The 9231-nt window shown below is 44.0% G+C and overlaps 1 protein-coding gene and 1 long non-coding RNA gene across 5 annotated transcripts in view; one reads left to right on the forward strand and one right to left on the reverse strand.

Moving 5' to 3' along the window:
- The window catches only part of RORA (RAR related orphan receptor A), a 736081-nt gene that overhangs the window by 52650 nt on the left and 674200 nt on the right, over positions 1-9231 (reverse strand). The window lies entirely within an intron of this gene.
- LOC103892532 (uncharacterized) overlaps positions 1-9231 on the forward strand; it is a 68354-nt gene that overhangs the window by 52413 nt on the left and 6710 nt on the right. The gene's annotated exons all lie outside the window — the stretch shown is intronic.

A 9231-nucleotide genomic window follows, 5' to 3' on the forward strand; every position in this document is an offset into this window, starting at 1 on the left:
TCAAATACATCACAGATGTATTTCTGAATTGTGGCTCAATGGTATTTCAAAAAATTCTCTTTTGTAATGCTTTTCTAAGACAACCAGTTCAGCCAGGCATACTAATGACCAAACAACCTGAGGACTTGTTTCTGACTTTCCCTAAATGCATGGTCTTTAAACTTGCTGATTAAAGAAACATTTCCATTCTTAATTACAACATATAAGCTCAACCTGAGAATGGATAGCAATATTTGTGGATAGCTGAAGCACAGTTATTTCTGTGCCTTTTCCCAAGAGGAAGCGGCAGGAGCTGGTGGCTATTTCTTAGTAGGAAAGGGAAATACAGAAAGAGGCAGCAGAGCCTTGGGGATTTAAGTAGTTGTGAGACATAAGGAGAAGAAATGCTCTGGACCAAGCTAAGAGATTGTCAGATTTATTTTAAGAAGGTCTGACATCTGAGCATCAATGCACACACTATAACACCTCATAAATGTCATTTTTTTTCCCAAGAAAACGAAATGTATAGCCTGTGTGTTTATCTTGAAGCCACTTATTTTTATGTAAGTCATGCACTAGAGGCAAAGTAAGAACACAACAGCCATTAAAGATACCAAAACGAGGCCCGCACCACTGTCCTTCCTATTCCATTTTCAGTTTCTGCTCTTCTAGTCCAAGGTGCTTCTTTTGCCTGCAGAGACAAACATTTCAGATGACATTCTATGACTGTCCTGAAAACACTGCTCTCAGCTATCCACTGTTCGGCAATGTGTGTCTCTGTCACTTAAGATAGCTTGAGTGAGTGAGTGTGACATTATCACTGCAATAAGTGAATCTTTCTAATTTGCAGTAAAAGTATACCATTCACACACTTTGGTACTTCAGTACGGCAAGGTTTTGAAATCCATTTCACAAGTGGTGGCAGCACATTTCACATCGGATGGAAACACACTCTGATTGCTAACAGCTGCTGTGGGCACAGCTTACTGTCACAGCCAGAGCTCAGAATAGCAGGTCCTTTTTAATGCCAATAGCTGCTACCATCTTAAATGGTAATACAGGCACACACACACCACACATACACACATACACACATATACCACACATGCACACCGTATGCTCACATGTACCACACATATGTACAGTACACTCACATATACCATGCTCACACACACCACAGATGCACACCTCACACTATGGCACACATGCACACCTCACACACACACATGGCACACAGGCACACCTCACACACACACAGCACACATGCACACCTCACACGACACACATGCACACCTCACACACGGCACACATGCACACCTCACACACACGACACACATGCACACCTCACACACGGCACACAGGCACACCTCACACACGGCACACATGCACACCTCACACACACGGCACACATGCACACCTCACACACACGACACACATGCACACCTAACACACGGCACACAGGCACACCTCACACACACAGCACACAGGCACACCTCACACACACACACACGGCACACAGGCACACCTCACACACGGCACACAGGCGCACCTCACACACACACGGCACACAGGCGCACCTCACACACATGGCACACAGGCACACCTCACACAAGGCACACATGCACACCTCACACACAGATGGCACACAGGCACACCCCACACACACGGCACACAGGCACACCTCACACACACACCTCACACAAAGCACACATGCACACCTCACACACAGATGGCACACATGCACACCCCACACACGGCACACAGGCACACCTCACACACAACGACACACGGCACACCTCACACACGACATGCAGGCACACCTCACACACGGCACACAGGCACACCTCACACACATGGCACACATGCACACCTCACACACGGCACACATGCACACCTCACACACACACGTCACACATGCACACCCCACACACACGGCACACATGCACACCCCACACACACGGCACACATGCACACCTCAGACACACGGCACACAGGCACACCTCACACACAGCACACATGCACACCTCACACACACGACACACGGCACACCTCACACACGACACGCAGGCACACCCCACACACATGGCACACATGCACACCTCAGACACACAACACACAGGCACACCTCACACACAGCACACATGCACACCTCACACACACGACACACGGCACACCTCACACACGACACGCAGGCACACCTCACACGGCACACAGGCACACCTCACACACGGCACACAGGCACACCTCACACACATGGCACACATGCACACCTCACGCACAGCACACATGCACACCTCACACACACACGTCACACATGCACACCCCACACACACGGCACACATGCACACCCCACACACATGGCACACATGCACACCTCAGACACACAGCACACAGGCACACCTCACACATGCACACCTCACACACATGACACACGGCACACCTCACACACGACACGCAGGCACACCTCACACACATGGCACACAGGCACTCCTCACACACATGGCACACATGCACACCTCACACACAGCACACAGGCACACCCCACACATGGCACACAGGCACACCTCACACACAAGTCTGTTCAGCTGCAAGTCCTACCTCCACTTGCTGAGAACCTGCATGACTGGGCACCAAGGACACAGCACACACACACACCCAGCCCACATACATACAGTCCACACACATACAACACATATACACCACACGCACCACAGATGCACACCACACATGCCACACACACATACACTGCACGCGCACCCTACACACACACCCCATATGCTTACACATACACCTCACCCCCCACCGCCAACATATGGGCCTACACACGAGTCCATCCAGCTGCAAGTCCTGCCACCGCTTGCTGAGAACCTGCGTGACTGGGCACCAAGGACACAAAAAGGATGCACAGAACCCACCAGCGCACCTCATCTTGTTACATTAGCTTCACTGCATAGGAATTAAGGATGAAAGTGAAAAACTCTTTTTTTTTTTTTTTTTTTTTTTTTAAGGAGAAAGAAGAGAGTTGATTATGACCTTGAAGACAAAGTGTAGAGATTTGATTTGCAAAATCTAGAGTCTGGGGTTGAATCTCTACCCTGACATTTGTTAGCTATGAGAACTTGGACACTTTCTTAATCTCTCTGTGCCTCAGTTTCTTCACCTTTAAAATGAGCCCTATCTCATTATTACAGGGTACACAAGTAAAGTGCCTGTAGCATCAGTGCCCACCACATAGTAAGTGCTCCATAAATGTTAGCTATAATCATCATCACTGTCTTTTTTTTTTTTTTTTTTCTTTAGACAGGGTCTCACTCTGTCACCCAGGCTGGAGTGCAGTGGTGCGATCACAGCTCAATGCAACCTCCACTTCCTGGCCTGAAGCAATCCTCCCACCTCAGCCTCCTGAGTAGCTGGGACTACAGGCACACACCACCACACCTGGCTTTTTTTTTTTTTTTTTTTTTTCAGTAGAGACGGGGTTTCACCATGTTGCTCAGGCTGGTCTTGAACTCCTGGACTCAAGTGATCTACCTGCCTTGGCCTCCCACAGTGCTGGGATCACTGTCTATCTTTTAAGGATGATAGTATTTGGCAGGGGCTGCAGCTGGAGTTGAGGGAACTATCAGAAGAATGAAGGATATGTCACTGTATTCCTTTTGTGTAACAACATGGAGTTTAGCAGCTTTATTTCTAACACAGAGGCCTAATGTGAGAAACAATACTAACCAGGGCACGATAGAAAGAAACCAGTGTTTCTTTCTAGGGAAAGCCCACAGTGAGGCTGGCATCTTGGAGAGATGGTAAGTGGAGGAAGTGGGAGAGAGGCCTCACACACTGGTAAAGTGGGGAAAAGACTGAACTACAGGGTTCGGAGGCTCTCACAACTGCCCGTGCAGTGAGCAAAATTCACCAGATGCCTGTAACACCTTGTGACCCTGTTTCTCCAGAGCTCAGCTTCCTCTTCTGTTCTTAGGCATAGTGCTGCACTACATAATCTTCCAGAGCCGGTCCCGCTGTATTACACTCTGATGTGAAGAGTCAGCTGAACTCTCATTTCCCCAACAGGGACCTCTTTTTATGGCAAAACCCAGCAGGTTTCATCTCGTCAGGGAAAAGGGATAGAAAGTGGAAGAGAATTCTACCTGGTAACTAATTTTTCATTTTCATTGGTTTAGGAAAGGAAATACAATGAACTGTTCTCTTCGCGATCCAAAATAAAAGTTCTCGCAGCTAGAACACCGTTTTTGTTTTTATACACCGAACCCCTCGCGCTCTCCCTGCTTTTTTTTTTGTTGTTGTTGTGCTTAATGTTAGAAAATAATGTTACTACTATGAAACGAAGAGAATTTTTTTTCAAAACCATGTCTTGCCATGACAGATGAGAAAAGGCAACACCATGCTAATATGCTGTTGATGTAAAAATAAAAGTTTTTTTTCCCTTCAAAGTAAACAAGTTAATTGAACGTGCTAGGACAGAGTTAGGTTATTTTTGTTCCCCCTCTCTTTGAAGGCCACTAATTGTGCCCTTTTGCTTTAAATCAATAGAGGCAAAGCCCACAGCAGATAGTGTCAGTAATGCAAATCCATTCCTATTGTAATTCACTTTTCAGAACAAAACCTTTTCCATCAGCAAAGCATTTTAGAACCTCAAGCTACACTGTTCCCACCTGCAACTCTCTAAGGTATTGGAGGTCAAGGACAAAGTCCAAGGCCAAGTCAAGGACCATCAGGACGCAGAGGAGTAACTTCTGAGGCAGCCCCCACTGGTAACATAAAAGCGTAATATTCATCAGACAAGTGCCTTCGCTGTGAGATGTTGGGGAACCAAGCCCGGTGGGGTGGCTGGCGTCAGCTCAGTGTTCCAGAAAAGCCAAACTGTTCACCACGACTTGCCCTGATTTTGCCTTCACTGCTATTCAAAGAGGCCTGAAGCAGTTATTGAAAGCAATTCCAAGAAATCGAGTTAAAAAAAGAAAGTTAAAGTTTAGAAAAAAATCATTTGAATAAGTGTGTAGACTTACAAATAAATTCTGAATGGAACAGAAATTTTGGGGGGTTCATAACCTTTGGTATATTTGTTTAAAAACCAGCCGCACCTCAAACACACCCACCAACAATGAGATGAATGGCTAGCACTTATGAGGAATTATTATTCATTTAAAATATCCTTTAAACTATGTCACAAAGATAAATTTGTTTAGTCCTTACCTGTCCCCACTCTTCAAAATAAACCATAATATTTCTATTGAAGCCAGTTTCTTGTTCCTGGAATCAGCTTTTTGAGTCATCAGTTAGGCTAGATGAGCTGATTAGTATGGAACTTAACACTGTCAGTAGCAAAACAGGCTATCAGAGAAATAGCAGTCCATTTTAGGAATGTTTTTGAGAGTGAATTATGGTATCTATGAGAGAAAAATCAAGCCTTTTCCCTCTTCTGGTCTGCTATGGTAAATGGTGTGACACAAGGATGTTTCACTGCCCAATTAGCACGGTCCATTTTAAAGTGAATCTATTATTTTCCTTTCCTTCCTCATTCTTGACTTTTAGACACTGCAAATTAACCTCAAAGAATGTCTTCTTTGGGCATAATTTTACAAATATTCTTTAAGATCCTTTATCACATTTCAAAGCACTTTGCGAAAACAAAATGTCCTCAGTGGGGCAGGTGAGATCTCAGGAATAGTGATAGAATTCATTTTAAATAAGTCTGTGTGATTTTTCTACTGTATCATTTCAGGGACTTTCCTTAAAGAGGCTTTAAGGAAGAACTTAAAATGGAGAAAGCCAACTTTTGAACGTGGTGATCAGGCTGCCTTCAGTCTCTTCTACGTCAGCGAGTCAAGGGGCTGTGGAACCATCCGTTCTACCTGCTACATGGTTTCTCACCCTTCTCCTAACGTGACAAATACTATGTGGCATCTCCATCATGGCTGACATTGCTAGGCCCTACTTTATTCAACTCTAACTGAAAAATCGGGAGCAAGAAAGGATTATGTAAGAAAAAATGAAAAACTTTGAGGGCCAACTGATTTCCTAAACTAATGATGTATTTTAATATTCCAGGGATTTGATTTAGGACAAATTGTTATTTGGATGGATGCTTGTCTATTGAGAGAGTAATTGTTAAACTAAAGGAAACTGGTCACAAATATTTTAGCAATGGCTATAAATGACCAGTGGGCCAAGGATTTTGAGATCGTGAGAGACTTCTCTAGGAATGTTGTCATTCATTTCACTCCAGTGTGGCTTTTTTCCTCCACCTGCAGTAAGCCAAAACAGTTCCCAGGAGAAACAGATAGAGACAGGAAAATAGGTAGCAGTTCTGTATAGTTTTCAGTAACAGCTCATAAACCTTAAAAAAAATGGGATTTTAATAAAGCCCATTTTTATATTTTTAAACATAAAATGGAATAAAACGATGATAGTTCCAAAGGACTTCCTGTGGGGAAAGCTTCAATGTCACAACTAAAATTTACATCAAATTCCCCAGTGCACCCTTGTCTTCAACCCGAGGTTGCATAACGGAAGTTTGCTGAGCCTGGAAACGGAATCCTGTGTGACTGCAGTAAAAGCACCAAGCGGCCTCATGACCAAACTGTCCTGCCTCTTAGTGATTTCTGAACTGGTGGCTGAAGTCAGAATTGTCCGTGATTACTATCAGATTATGACAATGAAAGTCACCATTCTGTGTTCTTTTGAGCAGGATTTTCCCTCGTATTGTCCCTCCCTTCAGCTTCCCACACTCACTGCTTGCATAGAATTTTGTTAGGGGAGTAGCAATTGTGACACAACCGAAAGTGTGTATGATCAACAGTGGGGTAATCTGGATATCTGACACGTACTGTGGGCGTGGAGATGCTCCTATGTTGTGGTGGATGATAGCCTTCGAATGTTCTTTGTTGTCTTCATTGTCATCCACTCTATTAATTTTCTAGAAGAAAGCTAGTGGCCAATATTTTCTTCCAGCAAATTCACTGGCTCCAACCTTGACACCAAAATGAGGATTGAGCGTCAAAGTTCTTATGTTTTCATTGCCCCAAACTACTTGGAGCTACTTCTTATGTAGCTGCTCTCAGTGCCAATGAGATAAGACACAGTTGTACTTTATAGTCCTTCTCCTTTTTTTTTTTTTTTTAAGATAGGGTCTCGCTCTGTCACCCAGGCTGGAGTGCAGTGGCGTGATCTCGGCTCACTGCAACCTCCACCTCCCCCAGGGTTCAAAGAATTCTCCTGCCTCAGCCTCCCGAGTAGCTTGGATTACAGGCGCCCACCATCACGTCTGGGTAATTTTTGTATTTTTAGTAGAGATGGGTTTCTCCATGTTGGCCAGGCTGGTCTTGGTCTCCTGACCTCAGGTGATCCACCCACTTTGGCCTCCCAAAGTGCTGGGATTACAGGTGTAAGCCACCATGACTGGCCTTTTTTTTTTTTTTTTTTTTTTTTTTTTTAAAGGAAAATGGCCTGGTTTGGTTTCTTCAGTTACCTTTTTCAGCATATTAACTATTGGTTGTTTTCAAATATAAAGCTCACTTTTCTAGGAAAACTATGGCCACTATGGAGAATATGAAAACATTGCTAAAGGAGGTGAAAACCATTTCAAAAGAAGAGTTATATATTAGCTTTTGGCAGTGACAGCGTTATGGGCACGGACATTCAGCCTTTCCAGTTGACTGCTTTGACGGGGCAATGTTCACGTGGAAGTACACCTCCTAGTACGTTTGCTAAAATAAAATGAGCTTCATTGCCTAATAACATAAATGACTTTGGGAGAAAACTCTGAGTCTCATGTTTTATTTCTCCTGATAATGCTGTTCAATTAGGGCAGACTTTGTGGAAATTCTGATTCCATTACCCATCACTGTTGCATGAAAATACGCTTTCTGAAGTCACGCTCTGAAAGAAACTAAGTTGTTTGCTACAACTATCCCTACACAGAAATTAGAAAATTATATGACAAGAAGTTTACTTCAGCCTGCAGTTGGGACATAGGTTATTACTGAAAGTAGTCGTCGGCATGGTTTCTGGTTTCACAGTAAAAGAAGACGACTTGAAAGGACTCAGTGGTTTTGATGCTCTTCTGAAATGAAAACACTCAGTGAGCACATAGCATTGGGTTGTCATTAATGTCAGCCAAGCGAAAACACTGTCTCCACGAACACTGCAGTCATTTCCCCGCCGAGACCATGACTTTCCACTCCCTGGCATTTCGGGCACTGTGCTAGTACTTTTCCAAAAGAGACTCTTAAGGCAATTCATTCTAGATAATCAAACACACACAACAGTGTTAAATGAATAGGCGGCCTGAATTTGCTAAAGTCAGCCAACAATTTCCAGGGAAGAATGTGTTATTTTCTGAGAAATACTGTAAGGCAATGATGAAACCCTCAAGCGCTGGGAGGCACGAAGTATAACTACTACACTTCATGGTAAATAGCATTAATTAATTAATTAATTAATTAATTAATTTGAGACAGAGTCTCGCTCTGTCCCCCAGGCTGGAGTGCAGTGGCGTGATCTCAGCTCACTGCAACCTCCACCTCCCGGGTTCACACCATTCTCCTGCCTCAGCCTCCCGAGTAGCTGGGACTATAGGCGCCCGCCACCATGCCTGGCTGATTTTTTGTATTTTTAGTAGAGACAGGGTTTCACTGTGGTTTCCATCTCCTGACCTCATGATCTGCCCGCCTCGGCCTCCCAAAGTGCTGGGATTACAGGCATGAGCCACCGCTCCTGGCCAATAGCATTAGTTTAAAATCATATTGTGGATAAAAATGTAATCAAGTAGCTTTACATTGCTCCTATTAAACTTGATACACACAGTCTAACATGGTCTTGTGGAAGAAAACAGGAAAAATCTCTGGCATTCTCGATATGTTCTATGATATGTAGCAGCTCTTATGTTCTGTGTCTGTTGTCTATTTCGTAAACAGGCAACAAAACACCATACTTCATCCCAAAGTTATGAGAAACAAGGAATTACGCATGTTGTGTTGGATGGAGTTAATGATATAACGTTAAAAAAACCCCCACAGTTTCCATCTACTCTCTTGCTCTCTGCAATCAAGCTGGGCATGAGAGAAGAAAATAAAGCAATTTTCTTAGGTAGCGAGCAAGTGTTGGAAAGTGGCATTTACTATATCACCAGGGCATATTTGTTGTTGTTATTTTTCCTCCCCCATTCATTGCCCATGAATTAATTTAAGAAACAAGGCATCAGGGAAAAGGCTAAATATAAAACAGTATTTGCTATGT

This window comes from Pongo abelii, chromosome 16, assembly GCF_028885655.2.
Source record: "Pongo abelii isolate AG06213 chromosome 16, NHGRI_mPonAbe1-v2.0_pri, whole genome shotgun sequence".
Classification (NCBI taxonomy): Eukaryota; Metazoa; Chordata; class Mammalia; order Primates; family Hominidae; genus Pongo; species Pongo abelii.